The sequence below is a fragment of the Sipha flava genome, unplaced genomic scaffold (genome assembly GCF_003268045.1).
Source record: "Sipha flava isolate LNK unplaced genomic scaffold, YSA_version1 49_pilon_pilon, whole genome shotgun sequence".
Classification (NCBI taxonomy): Eukaryota; Metazoa; Arthropoda; class Insecta; order Hemiptera; family Aphididae; genus Sipha; species Sipha flava.
The window spans coordinates 272,071-296,151 of NW_020273360.1; the positions used below are offsets into that span (position 1 = coordinate 272,071).

The 24,081-nt window shown below is 30.3% G+C and overlaps 1 protein-coding gene and 1 long non-coding RNA gene across 5 annotated transcripts in view; both read right to left on the reverse strand.

Moving 5' to 3' along the window:
- Positions 1–24,081, reverse strand: part of LOC112690267 (fasciclin-2-like) — a 128,694-nt gene that overhangs the window by 95,900 nt on the left and 8,713 nt on the right. The gene's annotated exons all lie outside the window — the stretch shown is intronic.
- The window catches only part of LOC112690268, a 51,692-nt gene that overhangs the window by 24,675 nt on the left and 2,936 nt on the right, over positions 1–24,081 (reverse strand). The window contains exon 1 of one of the 2 annotated variants that reach the window (XR_003149199.1): positions 13,609–13,869. The exons of the other annotated variant lie outside the window; for it this stretch is intronic. This is a non-coding gene — a long non-coding RNA (uncharacterized LOC112690268). Of the gene's footprint in view, positions 1–13,608; positions 13,870–24,081 lie in introns of those variants that run through there. 2 annotated transcript variants of the gene reach the window in all.

The window sequence follows — 24,081 nt, forward strand, 5'->3', positions numbered from 1 at the left end:
AAAGAAGAAAATTTATCATTTATGACGAAATGTATTAATATGAAATTATAATTGCCACTTATCAAACATAATTGTCATCGGATGCAGATTTAGATAGTTTCACGTAAAACTTCCGTCGAAGACAAGATACGTTATGATAAAAAAAATAAACTAAATAACTATGTTCCTAAATGTGTTAAATTTGAATACATTATCTAATAAAATTTAAATAAATAAAATTATAAAATATATTTGTATTTGTTTGAAAATGTACCAACCCAAAATTACGAAAATCCTTAATACCAAAAAAAAACCAATATAATAATATAATAATAAATAATAATAATGACTTTTATTATAATACTACAAATATAATAATAATAAAATAAAGGGAAATCTTATTTGTACACTACAGAGATGTTATATAAAGACAAATTGTAGAAGTCACCCTTAACGAGGAGACATCCAAAAATAATAAAACCATAGGACTAGACGATAATTTAATCATATTTCCATGGCAGTTGAAAATAAAGAATGTGCAACCCCTCGAGGGAGAAATATGTCATTGTTTCAACGATTTCTATTCTCCAAAAAATACAAGGGATGTATTATTATTGACTTGTCATTCATAAATTCGGTCTCATTCTACTATCCCAAAAATGATAAAAATCTACACACCCCACGGGGAGGGTATATTCTTATTTATCCCTCATTTATTTATATTGAATTAGGACGGAACTTCGATGAGAAACGAAAGAAAACTGTCTAATGATAAGTCTTAAATATAAACACGTCAAAATCGAACAATATACAATATGCATTTTTTATTTATTTGAAGACGAATTAATTCTTGCGTGTCTCACGCTAGTACCATATGTTCAGACCTTTTGGCACCATACAAATATTTATTGCCATTTTGACCAGGAAAACAAAAAAACAAATACAAATAATTAAATTTTACTTTTTTTCTTTGAATTAACATTTTAAGGATTTATATCAATTGCGCCGAAAATCGCAGGTAAAGAAAGAAAAATTATGGGATGAAAAAAAGATATACATCTATTGTGCCAATCAATATTCGAGTTAATACATTTTGCGACTACCTCATTGATACATATATTGATGAAAATGCAACTTTTTCTTCGTATCTTTGGTCATCATATAACATATTAGGTGAAAGAACAATAAATGCCTGTAAGGCATTTCACTCTGCGTTTGGGAAATATTTTTATTCACCCCCTCCAAATATTTTTGTTTTTTATGAAGTTTTAAAAATAATTTAACGCAACAATCATAATAAGTATTCTCTTAGTTATCACAAATAGACCAAACTCTAAATTTATAACAAAAAATTAAATAGTAAAATAGACATAACTAATTTTAATATTAGACTTAAGAACTTTTCAAAATTTGTAGTATTAGTGTAAATATATATATTATAATATTAGTGTATATACCAAGTATGTAAAATGATAAGTTTAATTTTAAATTTGTTTTTAACCATTATGATATTTACTTGTACTGTATAGTTGTTATACCGACGCAATAGATGTATACTATACAGGTAGTGTCCCAAATGCGGCGCAATTGACGCATACCGTATTTCAAAACGTTTCACATATAATAACACTAATATTTTAAACAAAAACTTATCTAAATTTCCCCTAACATGTGTTGAAAACTAACTTCAATTTCTTGACCTTCAAAGCAAAACCATAATAGTGTTTGAATTGATTGTACCCTAAACAGACACCTCGTGACATGTGCAGTAATAAAATACAACAGCCATATGTAGTGTCCTATTTTCTTTATGAGGTTTCAACGGCAAAAAATACATTGAGGAACAATTTTATTATTATAGGTCAAAAACATGTCATAGTATTTTTTCAGTTTAAAACTAGAGAAAACTTTACTACATAATTTTCTTAGTCACAAAATATAAATTATCTAATACGTAATAGATTCTTTAACTTTAGATAATATCAAGGTATTCACTTTCGATAACGTAATTAACATCAATTTAATAAATCTATATTACCTGGTGACTGAGAGCATGAATAATTAAAACTAAACGTGTTATAGAATCAAAGTTAATGTTTTAGTTGTATGTCAAACATCTTACAATAAAAAGTATTTCAAAATAAGTCATTTGAAACAAAACTTACTGCACATAGGACAAAACTATAACAATAATTATAATTTAAACGAAAATATGAAGAAAATCAAATATTTAAATAATACTTCTACATAAAAATAAGAAACGTTAAATGAGGCGTCGTTAAGGGAGTCTTGTATTGTACACCTGTCTTCGTTTTTTTTTTCTTTCCCCCAAGCAAAAATTCTGACATTGATACTCTGTACACGAGTATAAAGGAACAACATCACCACCACAATGCTTTACAATGTGGGAGAATATACGATTTTAACTCATCAGGAGACTCATTAAATGACAAACACTTGGTGTTCATATGTTGTTGTGTTTGGGTGAAATATTTTCCTGTTGAAAAAAATACTACTGTCTTGAATAGCGTATGCTAGCGGTTCGGAAATCTGATTTCCGCCGACATAAGAATATCGTGAGACCCAAAACTAATAGTTTTAAAATAACATAAACCATCTTCAAATAAAAGTATAATTATTACCATTACGAAAATAAAATGCGTTAACAGTAAAATAAAATATCGTATTTATGTACTGTTTTAATAACATTGGTTTGTACAAAAATTAACGTGGAAATAAAATTGCGATTCAAACCCCTATAAATATTATCACATTTGAAATATGAAAAGTAAATACACTTTAATATATTATTAATAGTATTAGAAATCTGGACAAATACGGTATTTGTCAAAGTGCTAGATTATTAATTAAAAATTATCTTAGAACATTCTCTAGTGAATCAAAAATTAAGTTAAACATTTTAACATGAGTTATAAAAATATTAATCCCTGCGGAATATTCTATATTACAAAACAACATATATTACATTCATTATATAACATTAATATCAATATACATATATAATGCTGTTCTCGATGTTTTTTCGTTACATAGAACATTCCAAAAAGATTAATATTTTTATTATTTATGTTTCTATTTTAAATCGTTTCATTTTCTACAAACGTTTCCACTATCACTGCTACCAAAATAAGATTAACTAGGAAAAACAGATGCGATTGACTGATATCATTGTCGGTATGATTTTACAGCGACCTGTCCAGATTCTAAGCCGATTTTTGAAAAGGGTTAGGCTCCTGCCCCAGTAGTGGTAGTTTAATCCGATATTATAATTTTCGTCCGCGTAAAATGTTTCCGGACAAACGAGCAATACTGTCGTGTTCATTAGAATCCCATTATATCGTCGGATGATACAAAATAGACCGGAACACGCACCTCCCTCACCCTCTTCATCAATACACATCTCCCGTACGTTCGATCTACCCGTGACGATCGAGGAGAACCTAATGCACCGAATCTCGGATGGTCGATCTCACTTCCCTATCGCGACCAGCCACCGGAACTCTGAGGGTTACAATGCTCCGGGGAAAAACTATATAGAGGGAATTTGTTTCCTGCAGGATGTGATCCTCATCGACGTTTAATTCCAATTAATTATGGTTAATTGCGGACTTCTGAATTAACGGATGACGAAATTTACCCTTCAAAAAATATTAACGACCATAAGTCCCCCTTAATTATTAATAAAACCGTCAAGTAAACCTGAAGATTATCATTCCTATATATCTATAATGGTGGTTAAATCTTTTATCGTCGAACTATCCAAGCAATTTATCAAAGTCATTGGACATATAATTCGACGATTTAAATAAGATTTTCTAAACAATTAAAGAAAAAGGTTTATAAAAAACGTACATACATTTATTTTATAATAGTTCTATAGTAGGTACATTCTTAAATATTTTTATATTTTAATAGTAAATCACGAAATGTATACATTATTTTTCAATGTTAATATTATGGATAAGATCTTCGATTTTCAAAAAAATAAAAAATAAACACTAACTGCAATGCGAAATACTTAAATTAAAAAATATTAGTAAGCTCTAATAAATTATTACGTTTCATTTTTAGTTAAAGAAAAGTATACAAATGTTGATTCACATTCTTAAAGATAAATTTTACATTTGTAACGAAACTCAAAAACTGTAAGAATCAAATAAGCATACAAAAATATTATATGTGCATACTATATACATGTATGCTCTATAAAGCTGAATTACATATAATGTACAGTATAGGAAATAGAAAAAAAAATTAAGACTCTAAGTGATTTAACCTTTCAAAATCATTGAACATCCAAAACTTTCATTTTCTAATGTAAAATGAAGTCTGCTATATCGTTTAATAAGATGACTGTATCTAAATAAAAGGCACCGACAACACATTGTGTTGACGAAGGAGTTCCTATTTATAAATTTCCAGTATCCTGTTCATTGGGCATCTGGTTTAAAAAAATATCACTGAATTAAACAATTCTTAAGATAAAAATGAGTCTAAATTAATAACACAAAATTTGAATTACTTTTTTTAAACACATACATGCGTCTTCTGTCGAAAGGCATAAGTGTATGAAATTCTATAATTAACACTGGTTACGCAATAATAATAATCAGCAAGTGCATAAATAATTATATAATAACACCGAGTTATGTACGTATGTATAAATAGACATCAATTACAGAATAAATAATACATGCGCTTAAGATATTCATTGGGTGAAATGATTAGGGGAAACTAGAATACCTCTAAAAGACGATTTGGCAAACCTTTACAGTTCACGCGATAAGCGCTGTAAAATTACAACGTCTTTACGCCCCTTTAATTGTAGACTAAGCACGCACGATAAGTTTCATTCGGCACGGATTTTCGTTTGACCTGGATTACAAATGTTTTTCGTTTTTCAAACATAAGTGATTAGCAAATACCAATCAGGAACGTATGTCTTTTTTTTTTCTTTCTTTAACGGGTGTTACCATCACGACCGGAATAAAAACGTTTCAGACAATAGACTCATTAAGGCGAACAATGAAATATGACTCACGCAACTACGGCGAAAGAGAAAAGGAGTGGGAGAGAGAGGAGAAAGACATGCATAATAATAACAAAACTAAGTGATGCAGTAAGTAATATGTACACAATGTATGTATATGGTATTAAAACTACCGTTTACATAGGCGTGAACGAAAATGTACTGTGCAGTATAGATGTCGATTGCGTTTAATAAGGCCATGACATCATCGCATTTATTGTATTAGCCATTAAACTATATACATACATTACATGCCCAACATTAATTCCCTATGAGTGTTCGAAATAATTTCTCACGACACAACATAATAGCAGTACACTGATTATAATTATTCGAAGAAAACAACATTACGAACTTGAAACATAAAATCAAAAATGTACTTTATTTTCAATCGTGATTCTTAAACTATCATCGTCATTCACTATATATTTATTTTAATTATTTTACATAAAGTACGTTTTCTAAACACAAACTGAAATGAGTATGTACTTAAGTATGAATATTTTACTATGGATCTTAAGACCATTGAATAAAATGAATACGTAAACCTTCCAACAAGCTTGTAATAAATTATAAATACCTTGAATTTGTATTTATTCTATGAAATTAAATACAAAATGTGCATCAAAATTGTACATATTTCATAGTTTATTGTTTTTTTTTTTTTTTAAGATAAAATATAAAAGCAATTAACTGTATATTTTTATATTTAATAGTACTTTGCAAAAATTGTTCATAGGAATGAAAATTATTTTCATATGAACATAAAAAAAAAATACAAACAAAACATGAATACGATTTTATAAATTAAATATAAAAAGACCAAAAAATATATACATACTTGATTTTTAGTGTACTTCAATTTACAAATAGTAGGGTATTTCAATATATAATATGAGTAAACTACAAATTCGAATTAATTAAAAAGGAAATCGGTAAACAAATCTAAGCAACGTAACGTCATTTGATGTGGTTTTTTTTTTATTCGAACTTGACACAATACATATGAAACATACCACTAGGGATGCATAGTTAATTATTAAACTTGCCTCATTCTTTTTTTAAAAACGACACTTCTTCCTTCACTGCGACATTAAAACCGGAAAAACTTATACCGTTACAGTCCCACTACACTAAATTCATTTTTTTTTTTTTTTTTAATACGTACAATACAATACTAGTTTTTGTATGCTCAAGATAAAAAATAAATGTAAAACTTTCAAATCAAAATATTATGAAACAATACAATTTCAAAAATGTTAAAGTTTTTCTACAAACATAACAAAATTCTTGAATATTTTATAATTATGGTTTTTAACCCTATTAACATTTGAAAAAAGTTTGTATTATTATGTGTATAATTTATGTATCTTCCAATACACAAATATTATGAACATCAAAAACTTTAAGGAATATCATAATCATTTCATATATAATTACAAATGATTTAATAAATAAAGTAAATAAATGTATGCCATATAAGAGTTCAATATTGACAATTCCAGTGAAAAAAAATTATTTTATCGTTTTTATTTTTATTTTTTGGAAATAAAATAATCACAATTATGTATTACCTATAAAATACTCATTTATTTTTTACATTAATCAAAATATCCATATATTAATAAAAGTTCGAATAGTTTTCATACAAAAACATTAGTACAATGCTTAATTAGTAACGGTTTCAAAAATTCAATAACCGTAACGTGTCAACAGAAAACAACAGCTAACCAAATTTATTATCGATGATATAAATTTCTAAAAGTTATTCTATGAACAACGAACAAACATTAAAGTGGCCTAGTTGATTGCAAAAATATTTTCTTTTTAAACTCAAAAACAAATATGTATTTTTAACAATTTTCACGGTTTGTCAAGCCAAATTAAAAAAAAAAAACTATTATTTCGCATATTTCAATAGAAAAACAAACACACGTGACAAATTATTTTCATAAATAGGAAGATCTTTTAGGTACAACTCCTGGACACAATGACTTAATAATGAATGTTTACAGTAGTTCGAGGGGAAACGAAATATATAATTTATTGTTTGAAGTTCGACGTAAATGTATGATAAAAATCTAAAAACTCAACACAAATTATATGCATAATTAACAATATTTTAATATTAGAATAAATACTAAACAAAAATGTCATTGATTAAAAAATTACAAGCTTCTCTATATTCGAACTATTCAATTTCTAAAAAGCGCATTCCAAAATGCAAATTTAATATAGTATTTTGTTTAAATTAATATTTTGATTGAGTTCGATTCTTAAAAAAAAAAACTATTTTATGAATATTTTTAACAGTCGACTGAAAATAATTAAAAATTAGTTACGAAAAAATCGTAAAATATACTGAAAACTTCTTTAATTCTAAAATTAAAATCCATAATATTTTGAAGATTTTTTTTTTAAAGATTTTAAACTATGGTTTTCATCATAATATATTATATAGTTATATATTCATATTTTTATTAAAATTAATATTTCTGTTTTAGTTCTTGATATATCAGTACAGTTTACATGAATATATTTAAGTTTTATAGAAAATATTAAAAACACAACAGCAAACAATTGTATTTATAAGCCTTTAAAATTTGAAAATTATTACCTAAGCTTTACTCATATATGTGTTTCAATGACTAAAGTAAATTGATTTAGTATATACATAGCTTAATGTTACGTATCTCTCTATGTGTCCCACCAGAACCCTGTTTTAGATGCAAAACGACCAAAGGAAAAGCATTCGATTAGCACGTTCATTCAGCTTTTTCTTTATTAATAATACTCTTGGTAACTTTAACTTAATTTTAATTTTAAATTTAAATTAATAAATTAGTTCTCATAATATTAAAAAAAAAAAATCAAAATGTAGTTTTCTGTCATACCCTGTCAATTATACATTTACTCACTAAAATTTACTTTCCACGTATAATTAATGATTATTAATTTTAAAAGAAGTGAAGAAAACAATTCCGATTATAAAACACTGTATTGATATACAACAATACAATTAAACCGTAACAATTAAATAAGCTTAATTACAAAATAATCATTAATAATAAAATATAAGAAATTGTGAACGACATATTACAATACTATGACATGAAAGCTAAATTCGTTTCAATTCAATTCAAAACGATTTTATAAAATGTTTAATTTATTATCATATTTTTAACTTAAAATGCGTATATTTTACGGTGTTCATTGAAACTAGAAATTTTTAGTTTTTAATAAGTATAAAAAAAATTATTGACAAAAGAATGTTCTTTGAATCTTTTGGCTCATATCATATTTTTTAGAGAAAATTTTGTACCATATGAAATGAATGTGAAGAATTTTTAAAATCAGCAACACCGTACAAGTATTTGATTAATTTTGAAGAACCTATTTCAACTTGAAAGAATGTAACGACGTCAAATTCCAAACAAAATGATTAATTTAACAAGATAAATTGGCCAAAGACATCTTTACGTTTTAGAATGTATATGCGTAAGAATATTTGCACCTCCTATTAATTACCAATTACAACTATCAAATTTTCCTACATTCAAAGGAATTATTACTAAATTGTAAACTTAAAAACGATACTAATATAGTAAATAACTGAATATGCATTGCTTACACATATGATACTTATTTATTTGTATTTATAAGTATCTCATGTATTCAAAAAAACTAAAATATTTCGGGCACCGCCCGATAAACCTCTTTACAATAAATTATTTGAAATGCTATACCTAAAAACTACTTGTACATTTTACCATCTCAACAGCGAACACGCCTCTACGTAATATTAAATAACCTACCAACTGCCCGTTAAAACATTCTAATAATTAAATTAGGTTTAACATTAATTGTTGCACTGAAAATATCTTAATTACGTTTAGGTCAGTTATAACAGGAAAGATAACATGAATTTATCAAAAGACTATTATGTGGTTCTGTGAATTGTATTCAATACACTAACAATGCATAGTTACTATAAAACTACTCCCACTATAAATCTACAATTTTACCATTTGAATCACAACCTACAGTCTGGTATTGACAGCTGCAATCATCGAAAAAAATAATAATAATCAAATGACAAACAACAACCTAACATTTTAATTATGATTTAATCTTAGCTATCTAACCACAGTCGTTAACACTGTACTGTTGAATATGATAAAAAAGATATAATGTCCATAAGGGTAATCATATTTTATTTTTATGACGTGTCGTAATTATATTTTACTGTAGAGACTGATCCCTTCCACCTTGTACGAAAAAAAATAAATAACGGGCAGGCGGGCGTCGAACCTAACCCACCCGCTAAAACTGTATAACTGGATTTTGATGAATCAATATATGTATATAAGGATAAAAAAACGAAGTTCGATTTTAATCGGCATAACATATGTATATGGATTTGAAACAAATATGAAAACCGACACTCGAAACAGTGCTATAAAAAACTTGTACATTATGACTTATGATTCTGCGGAGGTGCTTAAGTGCGCAGCACCAATCCGTTTATAGTTGTATACATTTACAAAGTATACACACGCGTGTTTTTTACGATAAACACACCACGGTCAGGAGTGCGAGTAAGTAAAAAACGAACAGTTTTTCCGCGTTTCGAAAGGAATACGAGTAAAAAATTAAAAACAAAAAAAATAACAACGCGTCAATGAAACAAAACAAAATGCCAGTAAAATGTTATACCCGTGTGCACGTGAATACGCGTGCGCATCAAGGACGTCGAGTTGTAGTGCACACGGGCGCGCGCACACGGCAGTCGATTTCATGCGGAATGAGTGTTGTGAATGTTTTAGTCTTGTATACGAGTACGTTTTATACAGTCGGAATATCTGTTTGACGAACTCCCGGTTATTTGGTAAAAATCGATTGGAATACATTTGTTTTCGGTGAAGAAACTCGTAACGACCGTAAGAGATGTACGCGAATAATAACACGTAACAACACGTTACGAGTGCAACCGAAAATCATAGTAATAACAATTATACCGACTGCTCAGCGAAAAATAATATTTATTAAACGGTACGTTTATAAAATCCGTGACTAGACCAAAAAAGATTGTTGCGAGTGATCAAAACGGTTCAAAACCAACCGCAGGACAACGGAGTTCGTCCGTCAGACAGTTTCCCGACCGAAAATGTCCAGACGAAAAACAAATGTCCCCCGCCGACACAGAGAGATTCACGTTCGCGACGTGCGCGTGCTGACGAACTTCTGGCCGGACCTTTTCGGCGGCTGGACACGGGATGGCGTCCGACCAATTCAGCCAATTAAACGGCACTTGGCATGACGACGTTACGATCGCATCAACACAGCCGCCGCCGGACACGAATACCGTGTGTTGCGTCCAGTGTACATTTCCGCCCGCCGACGCCGCCGCCGCGCAACACCGGCCGGGCGGTCGTTCGAAATAACGATAATAACAGTCATAATGCGCGCGCGTGTGTCCGTCTCGTGCGTTCCCACGCGGCGACCTCGTAATTTCCGTGCACAGTGCATGCGGTTGCACACAATAACGAGCACCGGGCGGTGTAGGGTACGACGGCCGGCGTACGGGGGCGCTATGAAATCGGTGGAAACTCGACGATAACTGCGTATTCCATACGAACAACCGATTTTCAGTGCACGCGGTTTTCGACGTTTTGGACGGTACTCGCGAATCCGTTTTATTATTGTTACGATTACTTATTATTATTTCTGTTCGGTTCGTGTTCTCCACGCCGCCGCCGTATGTCGTAATAGATGCTAATAATGCGTTACTCGCGCACACCGGACAAAAATTTCACGGCGATTGATCCCGAAAATCGTAGACAATCCGACTCACGGATGTCGCACCAAGTTTAAAAAAAATTCCACGGTGGGCTGGAAAAACGTACGATTAACATTTACAAAATATACCGCCCACGGTTTTCGTTTCCACCCGACGTCATAATTAATGATTAACGGATTTCGAAACACGCGCGCGCACCCACCACCCAGCAGCTTGCAGGTGACCGACACCCGAAATGCGATTCCCACGAAACTGGATCCCAACCGAGAACGTAGTCTCGAACTGTCCGGACCGCACAGCACACCACCGTCCGCAGATTTTTATTTCCATCAATTACGGTCCGCGTGTTGTTTCTTCTTTTCCGAATAATAATAGAATCACGAGAATAAAATTGGAGAAAAAAACACTAGAAACGTTTGTTTAGTTATCAGCCGAAGATCGATATTAAGACGAACCGTTTTCGGTGTCACGTCACGTAACAACTTCCGAAAACACATTATAATATTACCGTGTATTTGCGAAAGATGAAAATCATATGATATTAGATCAATTCGAGTGAAAGGTTTCGTAAATGGATTACACATATTATATGGTTATAGTGAGTCATTATAATCGTGAAAATAATATGTGTAACCGAATATGATGGTATTATTATTATAATACCAATGTAGTGACGAAGTACGCATAAGCCAAACGTCGGTTACATCCAACATACAATTTACGTAAGATTACTTTAAAATGTTGGTGGTAAAAAATTAGCTTATTTGAACATTGCATATGCGGCATAATTTTTTTACTTTATTTACGTTAACAACACGTATGTAGATAAGTTACATAGCTACCAGATAGCAATTATCGTCTAACACGAGAAACGGCTACAATATGTTTCCACAATCCCTCAAATATGCTATTCTTGCACATGATATAATCGTTCGAATACTTTTGACGAAAATAATTTTACTGAGATATTATAAACTCTTAAAATTAATTTAATAAAATACACATATTTTACACACGTATTTACGAAACAGAGAAACGCCACGACTTAAATTTACGGCGTTTAATAAAACAAGAATGATTATTTGAAGCTGAACGCATACGCTTTCAAATGGTGTATTTACAAATTGTATTTAAGCCCGTAATATTACCATAAATACGCCCATACTAACCACGTTTTACTATATCACTAGCCTGTATACTCGTAATAAAAAATAAACCCAGAACCACCCATTTTTCGACCCTTTGAAAAATAACTACTGCAGCCAAGAATATACTTTGGATATAGCATTATAAGTATACGAGGAAAATAAAAAAAAAAAAAACTGCCAAGGGAATCAATTGGACAAAGTGGAAAAAAGTATTAAAAAAAAGTACATTCCTACGGCACCGAATATACACTCTTATGAATTTCAAATGAAAGGAATATGCATGTACACGCGCAGACCTCGATGTTTCCCCACAGGGGTTTTCGAAACGAAGGAACGACGAACACGTCCGATTTGCCTTTATGCGCAACGCACTCGTCGTCTCACAACGTTACGAAACTGCGGTCTATTCGATTTGACGGCGATAGTGTTGGCCGTATTTCACACCAAGAACGTCACGAAGAGTTCACCGACATCATTACAGCAGTTCCACTCGATGTTCAAACACAATTGACGAGACGCTGCGGACTACACGAGCAACACACGCCGCCGTCATACATTAATAGGTACTATCGGCAACGACGCCGCCACCGTCTTGTGTCACGTCGTCTAGTTAAAAGTTAAAACCGATCGGTACGTGTCGACGACCGCACTAATACGATTCACGAGCGACATCGAGTTTTGTACTAGTTCGTCGTACCGAAATCCAGCGAAATCATTCGAGACGAGATTTGCGGTAAACAATACTATGGATATGGGGTGATATGTATAACGACGACACGAAGAAAACGATTATATAAATACACATATTATACACTAGAGGAAACGGTGGTTCACTCTTTTGCGACTTTTTCGTTTTTTTGGCACACACGACGTATACTATTATAAATATACTATTTGTATGTATGCTCACGCAATCGCCCCTTTTTGACGGTACACACACGACTTGCTTCTTTATACGACCGCAGCATGTAGTTCATCGGTGTGGACAAAATTGACGACATTGCAACTGTATTATAATATACAAATATACATATATTTATTGACAGCCTGCAACGAAATGTAGTTCTACCAGTGGTGTGACGAATATAATCAACATATATTTGTATATTTTCTGGGAAACAATTATAAGGGTAGTGGTGGGTCGGTGGAATGTTACATTACAAAAACATTCTCGGAATATATTGCATTATACGATGTTTGTTTTGACGTTTCATTAATAAATTCTAATCCAAAGTTAAAAAGAATAATTTTATTATTTTAACGATTCCCTTTTGCGAATTTTCGGACAGGAACAGTGGAAAATGACAAAATCACCCAACCGTACATACACATGTGTATAAAGACTGTACAAGGCTCAAACCAATGGTAACGGAGAGATGAAAACTATTTCATTTTTAAAAACTCCCTCACGCCCACTGCACGACGACGCGACCGCGATAACATCCGCCGCCGTCGATGAAAATGTTATTCCTTGTGAGAATAAAGATACAGTCCAAGGTTGCAGATAATAAGACCGCACTGTCGTAGGGTATTTGCGATATTTACACGCCGAATGAACAAGTGTTTGTTATTTGCACAACCGTTTCGATAGAAAAAAAACAATAATAATACATTTCTATCGGTTAACTTACGAGCGTTGATATATACGATTACAGATTAATGAATTCGCAAGACATCCGCATCGAAAAAATTGTACGCAGAGGTACAGCCACGTGCGATTCTCCCCATTGGAATTCGATCGACCATTATTATTGTGATATTAGCGGAAAGAACCATCACGGCGACAAGTTGCCGTCACTGGCGAGTGCACGTACGACGCGCAATCCGCTATGATGGTTGGAACGTACCATCACATTGTTTTAATACGTCCGTAGACACTGATGCGATATTCATGGGCGAAACGGAACGCTTGCGGTGACGACCGTGATTATTACAATATCTTACGCGCGCACGGGGCGGCACAAGAACGGGCCTGACGACGAAAACGTGATCGCGGGGACCGGGCCCGCAGCCGCTACCGGTCCCCGCGAACAATGGACGGACGACGGGATAACGTTCGGCAGCGTTCGTGCACGGACACTTGAAAACCGACGGCGGCGGCACGTTCCGTAAACGAGCAAAAGAAAAAATAATAATAAAAAAACCGCCATTGTACCTCACACGTCCCGCGCGCACACAATGTAATACATATAATATTTCCTCACGCTCATAGGTCGGTTTCTGCGAACGTATCATTATTATTATTATTATTTCCGTCATTACTATTATTATTCTAGGTATGTGTGCGTGCGAGAGGGGCGCGCGCGTACCGAGTAACAACGGAGCACTATTGTCCGCGAAACGTTTTAATAATATTTAATATAACGCTCTGAAAAATCCGAAAATGTTTTTACACGTTCGTTCGACTTATCTTTCTTTTTTTTTTTTCGAAAACGCATTCGTATATGTGTTATAGAAATGTTTGTCCGGCTTTTGGCGGGTGGTGGCGGTGACAAATGCGTTTCCGAGAAAACTCTGACCGTCCGCCGTCCGCACCAGCAACCAACCGAACATGCCCATACCGGCGCGGCGGGTCGTATATCCCGTACGCACAATACAGTTATAAAATCCTGTACATCACGGTCGACACTCGGTTTTAACGGACAATGCATTGAAACGGTCATAAAATATTTTTCCGCGCTCGGTTCTGTCCCCGGGACTCGAAATGCACACGAGCACGCGATAAGAAACTTAACGACGCTTTTATTGAGAAATCTGTCGGTGTACTACACCAACACGATATTATAATCGTATGGGTCGGAAGGTCATGACTAATTTTCGGGTTTCAATTGTGTAAATTATATGGTCTACTGCGGCGTTCTATTTACAAACATCATTATTTTTCTTTATTTTACGTTCTAGGCATTGCGTTACACGAGTTTTGTCCCACCACGCCGCGTATTATTCTTTCCTTTCATTCAAATGATGATTACTCAAAATGATCCGACCCTTGTACGCCGTCGTAAACGCTAAAACTCAATGCGTTGGATGCCAATTGTTACTTGGTAATACTTGTCCGTGTTAACCTCATTGAACATGACGAAAAAATAAAACCACACCGTGGAACATTGTTGTTCAACTCTTTTAAGAAATATAACAGTTTTTTTTTTTTAAAAATACGATGTACATACCGTGTTTTGTAAATGTATATTTTATTTTGATTTTATGTACGAAAAACAATTTTAAATTACCCATATGCGTTGTATAGTAGATGTACCGTAAGTTTAACATAATAGCATTTCAAATTAACAACCCTATATTCACCCTAAATCTACCATTTGAACACAGATACAATAACGCAATTAATAACCCTTGTAACATTATTTATCTGTACATATTATCGTTTGTGGGCTATTATTAATATTTTTATTTTTTATTCAGTTCGATTAAATACTTCGTATACACACGACAGTGGCTCTAATTTCAATTCAAAAAACAATGAATTCAACGCAGTGACCAAACGGTACAACTAAAATATAATATTTTAGACAAATCTGGTGGTAATCAAAATATATCGTTACTTATTTTTTACGGTTCGATTTCAATGCGTAATACAATTTCGAAAAAGCACTTAATATTATTATTATAATCTTAGATATTGGAATTTAATTTAAAATTAATATGGTGTTTAGAAACGTTAACACATAGGTTTTAACTCTATCGCAAAGACTTGCCTTAACCACAGTGATCACGTAAATATGGCAGTATTCCAGAAAAACGAAGGACATTAGTTGTAGTCGTTATAGATAAACATTTTTCAATAAACACACGACCACTTAATCGCTTTCGAATATAAATTAATATTTATAAAAATCTAGTGAGTTTTTTTCTAATCAATTATCACCTCGTGCGTGTTTTAATATTAATAATAATAATAAACGTTACGTTTGAAAACTCGAAATACTTAAAACGCTCGCGCGTACATTTTTGTTTAGCCGCGAGGGAACGAATCTCGATAAACAAAATGAAACTCAAATAGAAGTCCGAGGCGTATAGATGTTTAGATATGCCAACCGTTCAAATGTGCGTTGTTTACAAAAATCTCGAAAAAAAATAATAACTAACAAACCGAACGAATGAAGAACACTATGCGCGGTCAAGTACGAGTCGCATGCGCGAAAAACGTCTGACGATACAAAGCGCATTAGATACAGCATTGGAAACGCACGATAATTTCTTTTACACCGTTTGAAGTCTTCGTGTATATTTCCGCAGAGCAGTTTAATGCATTTTACGGCTAATACATTCTCGATGATATACGCACATTGTTCCATGGAGCCCATTACCGACCGTGTTATCATGACAACGAAAACGACAGTACCGCCACTGCAAGGTTCAACTAAAAGTTGAAACTCATTTTGCACCATGATGTCAACACACTCCTCGGCGGCGGAGTCTGTAGATGACATTCGATTCCCTTTGAACGTTTCATCGCCCCTCAGACACTTTTTTTTCTCCCCTGCCACCTATAATTTTTTCTACGACGCCATTACTTTTCACGCTTCCGGACTGTTGTGTCTACTTATCATTGTGTGCGCATATATTTCATTATACTTTCCGCCAAGTTTTTCATTACCCTACTCTCACTTTTTCTCAAATAAAAAACCGCACAACACTGCCGAAAATAACCGCGCGATGATAAGAAAACCGGGAAAACGGCAAGTCAACCAGAAGGAAAACTGGTCGTAAAAAATCTAATTAGGGAAAACGTAGAAAAACTAAACTACCAAATCGTGTGCAAGAATATTGACGTGGCAATAATTTCTACGTAGTTTTTATTTCTAAATATAGATCTGGACGAACCCGTGTTGATGGACGACTGTCTCTAAAACGTTAGCATTTTACACTTTGAAGATGGATGATGATATTGTTCGTGGTACAACAGTTAACAGCAATTTCTATAGGTCAGAAAACCATAAGGATTCAAGGACGATAATAATTAACTGGCATGAAAAAGATTCAATAATAGATGGATACGAAAATAAAATAAAAACTATCACAATAGTTTTATAGTTTAAATAATGTCCATTTAAAAATGTGATGTATTGAATTCGATAGAACAGTTTTATCTAATAGATGTTTATTTTGTGCAATGAAAATCACGATACTATTTTACTCGTGAAAAATACATTTGATTAATAGTTATAACTGATATAATGACCAACTTATTTCTTAGAAAGGTTACACAAATAAATATCCAATTAATTTTAAGTAAAATATAAATATACACGTCAGGCTAGATTAATAGTCAGAAGTGTTGTTATAGAATACAATAACAAACAAGCAACTAAATATGTAAGTATAGATTCAAACATGACATTTTTACAACGGAAAACTTGTTTGAATATTTAAGAATGGAATATTACAAAAAAGAAAAATATATAGTACACAACGGACAACAATTTTCTTATATTTCATCTGTATAAATTTCACTAAACATCTTGAATACAAGGAATGATTGATTATATGCATTTCAAATGGAAATTAAGTTGTCAGAACGAAAACGTAATAGGTATTTAATTTGTAGTTTATTTTTAATTTTTAACTTTCCGCCTATAGTTTGAGACTTGGCAAGGACTTTTTTAAAATGTAACTTTTTATTTCTTCGCCATTTCACAGTTATTTAAATCATTTATCAACTTTTTAACGAAACGTTTTAATTAAGTTAAGCTTAAAAAAAATTAAAAATAATCTAAAATATGAAATCATTTATTTAAATGTGACTTAATAATAAAATGCACGTATACTATGAAAATGTAAAATATCAATATATATATATATATATATATATATATATATATATATATATATATATATATATATATATTATCAAACACTTTGATTTTAACTTAATTTAAAATTCAAATCATAACAATACAAGAAATAAGCGTTTATTTATCTTATTAGTTCAGGAATAAATTGTAACGAAAAAAAATTAAAACTGAATTATATTAAATTACTAAAACGATTAAGTATTATAACTAACAACTATTATAATATGCTTCTTAAATCAAAGTACATATGTATGTTGAAATTATCTACGATTGTATCATTAGTTTATAATCATATAGTGACTAAGGAAAAACACGAGTGTACAATTCGGTGACAGTAGTTTTTTCTGTTTTTGTTCATCTATATTAAAGGCATGTAAAAAAACATTTAGTGCGAATAACACGTGTAAAATGCGATACGATCGGATTTTTATCTACTTTTTTATTTTTACTTTACTCGGATAAAGCTTTGGAACCTGAGAGAATCCAACATTTTTTTTTTAAGACTTTAAAACCGTCATCGCGATTATTACTCTGTTAACACACAAACACACATATACACTTCCTCCCTACATGTGAAAAACTATAGACATACAGTGACTGTATGTTATTCTGTCTGCTACAGTCATACGTTCCCGTTATACTCTCTCCGCTTTACTTAGATAACGCGTACACAGTGGTAACGGTAAAGCGCTCACGTCTAAACACGAGCCATTAAACCAGTTAAAGGTGCACTCAAAACGGCCGTAACATAAATCCCCTAGTTGAACAGGTGTGTTTAAACCGTTTTATTATGCTAAAGGTGGGGAAAAGCGCGAAAAAATCGAGTTTCAAAAAAAAAAAAAACCTAAGCAATAATTCTTTGGCGATGTTTATCACTCGCTGATCTCCCCTCCCCACGGCCTTTTACTTTGGAGTAAAATTGTAGAAGAAAGGGGTGGATGGCAACCTCCAGGATTTGGCGTACAAAGCTCCGATCGAATGCAAAATGTGCGAAATGACAACAATAGAACGAATTTTCAAGAGCCACAAATCAAACCTCACCCTCGCCCATCCAAGGAATAAAAAATATATATATTTTTAACCATAAAATATTCTTGGGATACGATCCATTTAAAGCCTAAAAGTAGATGGTCGTTAAGTTTGAGCACTACGAATAAACTTACATTGTGCATAAACAAAATTCTAATCATCACGCACACCTATTGAATTCTAAAAAATATCTTAAAATGTCGATAAAAGTATAATTTTTAGATTATTTTTGAAAAAAACGTCACACAATCAGTAAAGTAATTATATATAATCAAAATTCAACAATGTTTTATAGTTAAAATATAGCCAAATATTAGTACTCTAAATTTACGAGAGTATTTCACGTTCAATTAGTTGATTATTAATTAAAATTTTGTAATATAAGTTAATCTAATACCAAAATAACACGATCTATTATACTAGCAGTAAAATGGTAAGTACAATATTAATTATTTTCAATCTACATAATTTAAGGTAACTAAATATAATATTACTAAAATGACTTAAATGTACTCAGTGACATTAAATATTCATAACACTGTACAACTACTAGCTGTTAGCACCCTTAATTTAACAACGATAAAAACCGTAAATATAATTGCATTTTTTAATATAACAACACAGTATTTAATTTATTAGTACGTGTATATTAAATTGCACAATATTAAATGTATGTAAAAATGAGTTACTTATATTAATATAAATGTTTTAAATTTTACGAACATTAAAATAATTTGAATGAAAATAACCAATATAACGAATTATAATAGTGTTATAAAATTATGACTATGGCACACTAATTTCTTTATTACATTATGAACATAGATCAAAATACTATACTTTGATATTGTATTGTTAGCTTAATAGTGAATTGCTTTTTTTTTTAAGTACATATCACGATTTATTTCAAATGACACATTCTTATATCATCAGTTGATTATTTGAATGATAACTATTAATTATTAATTATTTGCTTACAAATGATACACAATTTTGGATATGATTGATTACTATTTTAACAGATTAAGTATTCGTTTACTTTTTAAAAATGACAAATAATGAAAAATTATAACAATCAAAAATTAATGTTAAACATATAATACACTAAACATATGGTCCATGTCTGCGGCTACTACCATTAGCTAACCATACGATTTTTCGGAAATAATAATAGTGGTCGAATGTTGACTTTGTTGGACGAACCGGTTTTATAAAGCCATTTCTGTGCATAAGGCTCTGAGAATAAAAGACAGAAAAAAATTACATTTCCTACATAATCGTCTCGCTGCACTGAGTCACATATCAATGTATGACCTTGAATAGCGAGGAAAAACGAATATTCTACAATAGAGACGCTCTAATAACTTCTATTGTAACACATTATCCTCTTACATTATATTATATACAACGCAAGATGATCATGTTAAAATATAATTATTTGTATAAGTTATAACATGCAATCCTAGTCATTTTACGTTCGAAAACAAAAACAAAAACCAATTCATTAAAAAATTTTAGTTACGAAAACAATAGGTTAAAAAATGTCTTGTTTAAAATCTTAATGTCATTAAGTATAAATATTAATAACTCTTATTCCAATTATAATAAACAATAAATTATATCTATACTAAAAATTCAAAAATATCGTTTAAAATAAAATCATTATAATTGAATATTAAAACTGAAAAACTCAAAGTCTTTTGTAAATCAACGTATTTATATTTCTCATAATATAAACTAAAAAGTACAATTAATATTTACAATGATTACTAGTGGATTTCCTACACATAACTATTAAGAATAGAAACATACTTAATAATGTTATCGAGTAAAGTAAAATTAAAATGTTAATAGAAGTTTATAATTAGCACGTAATCTTGCTAGTTTAAAATGTTACAATGATAAAAAGTAAACATTAAAAGATAATTAATTTTACAATATGAATATATATAAAACAAAGCATTCACAAATTATTAAAATTTAAAAATAATGAAATTCTAATTAATATTTAAATAAAATGCACTAATAAAACAAGGTAATGGTTTAAATAGATTTTTATTAAAATAAAATATTTTTCGAAATAAATATTTTCCAACAATTACTCAATGACTATATTTCAGAATACACTAATTAAAAAAATGATAGATGAGGTTTTATAAGTAAGCATATGCATTTTTAAATGTTATCCACAATACTTTTATAGATATATACATCAAGTATAAAAATTATCATTTTAATCTTTTTAGAAATGTTAATGTTAATTTTTATAATATATAATCACTTTGTGTTAAAAATTCACGAATTAAACTCATTGAGGGTTGAAAATTCTGAAAAAATAAGTCACGAAATCATGTTTTTTCGAAGTACTTCCAACATAACTGTTATTGTTCCGCTTACTATCATAATTTAATATTAACAACTACTTCAAATAATACGTGAAATTATATTTTAATTCGTGCTTTATTCGTAAACCATTTCGTAATCATTCGTAAATAAAAATATTATTTAAGAAAATACAAAATTATCTTTGAAAATGTTTTACCTTATACGAATCCATAATAATTGTATTTAAGTATATAATTTATCTTATTTCATCAAAATCATATTCACTAGGTAAAAATAAAACACTTGCATATAACATAAGAGATACCCAAGAATAACAATATATTATCCAGTTAGGGTGGCTTAGAATCGTAAAGGTTAATGTTTTAAAAATATTTGAAAGTTAAATTTTCATACTATAAGATTATATATTTTATAAAAACTTATACAAGTTTACAAAAATATTAATCTCATCAGATAACTTTTGCTTCGTATATGCTTTAGAGCGTGTAAAATAGATGGAGAAAAATGCTATAAATCAAATATGTTTCAGATTTCCTTTAATGATAAACCACCCTAAAGTATGAACTGAATTTGTCCCACGTGACCTAGAAAGAATCGCTGAAACAATAAATAAAAGTAATATGATTTTAGACAACATTGCGTTGAGTTCTAGGTGGATAAATTACCTATAAAGAGAACATTATGACTTCTACTTATCGTATAATTTCTCAATCCCTTTACAAAGTCTATCTATAAAATAATTGTTTATAATATTTCAAAAATGAAAAATTACTCAAGAACTGTAAGTAAAATATTCTAAGTTCTTTAACACAATATTTTTTCATATTTTTTCAAATACATATAAATTAACTATAACAAAAATAATTTCATATAACATTACAAAATATTATAAACAGTACAAAATAAAAGTCAGGTTCTATATGTGTATAAAACGTTTTATATGTTACTTGTTTAATGCCACTATAGTGGGCCGGCCTGCGAGAGATCGACACAAATACACCGTTGGTGAATAAATACTTGAACTGTTAACATCGGTGATATTGTAGCTGTGTTTGAAGTTGTTTAAATAACAAAACACGGAGGTTTAATGTTAAACTAACAAATAAAATAACGATTAAAAAATATAGTAAATAAAAATAAAATATTAATAAGATATTTGAGGCACACAGACTTCACGACCAGATGAGCATCGAAGTAATAAACGAAGTAGACCTATTCTATTATATTCTAAAAACCTGGGCAAATTAACACCAAATTTATAGGCGACCATTTAAGATAAGGATATGGTTAGTAGGAATTCTGACGGATGCGAAAGAGTCTATAATTATTTGTGGATAGGAAGACTTGATTCAGCATCATCGAAGTAGGCCTTTTACAAGGACGTAGTATATCAATATAAGTATCAATATTGGTTTCCTATACGACTTGCAACATGAATATCGATAAATGATAATAATATTATGATTATCTGCTTTTCGTATGGTTTATACCTAAACACGTACAAAACAACTAATATATATATAATATGTTTTGTTTATGAAATTCACTCTTAAAAATGTAAAAATACTTCTTATTTGAGATTCCTATTCAATAAATTACATTTTTTACGTGTTTACCCTTGACGTTCAATCCGGTTCGAAATTCGAACTCGGAATGAAAAAAATTTAAACCAAACTACCAAGTATCTAGTACTGTTTGAAAATCTAACTACTAAATATTTATCAAACAAGACTTATGGGCTAATAGTTCGAAGACCAAATATTGAATTAAAAAAACATTATTACAATTCTTCAAAAGTTATTTTTAGAAATGGTAAACATTTTGATGTTATTAATAACAAATAGGTATTGAAGACCGCCTACCAGTATTGATTTCTATTTTTATCATATTAATTGTAACGGTAAAAAAAATCTATTTTGGGAAAATCTATAGAACTATTAAGTTTACACGGCTGTTTTGCTGATAAAAATATGTTTACATTCTATATTTTAATGTATTTTGAATTTTTATATTGTACTGACTGCACAGTCATACACATTTAATTCAACATTTGGTTACATTGTATTGACCTACTCTTAAGAAATTACGACTACAGTGTTTAATCATTTAATTTTTCAATTAATTAAAAATAATTAAGTTTGAGTTGAAATCTATTAGGTTCAGATTCAAAAAAATATTTTTAAGTTCGGTTAAAATTCGATTCGATTTCAAAAATCAAGGTTCGACTCATCACTAATTATTATCTCCATATTCTATAGTAGAATTTAAATGTTACCAAGTTAATAATATGTAATGCTATACATAAATATAAAATCTACATGTAAATATATAATACAAAAGTATTTTTATATTTTCTTTGGTACTTCTATATTCAATATTAAAATAATACATTAATAGAAAAAAAAAAATTACAAATGTATAGTTATTATTTAATTATTAATATTAACTATTAAATACTATAATTGTTTGTGTATAATCTAATAATATAAAAATATTAAGTGTTGTAAATATCACAAGTACAATGAATTCTCCTTAAATACGTCCGCGATAAGATAATGATAATTTTTAATAATAGAATAATAGCATCACAATTGTCTATTTATAATTTATATTTCCTTTTCTTATTGTCAATGTAAATTATAAATGTATTTTTGTTTATAAGGGATTTTATTTTTATACGGTATAACACGTGTTTTATACTATACCAGATTTGAAATGTATGTGGTATACTAGACGTATATACTACACGTAAAAGTAAAAATAAAAATGATAATGATGAACTAAATTGATATTAATGAACTTAAACGTATATTATATGATGAGAATATTTAAGTACATACATAATATTGTAATATGAATACTAATATGAATACTGAATACTTTTATTTGTATACATTTTCAAACGATCAAGGTTTA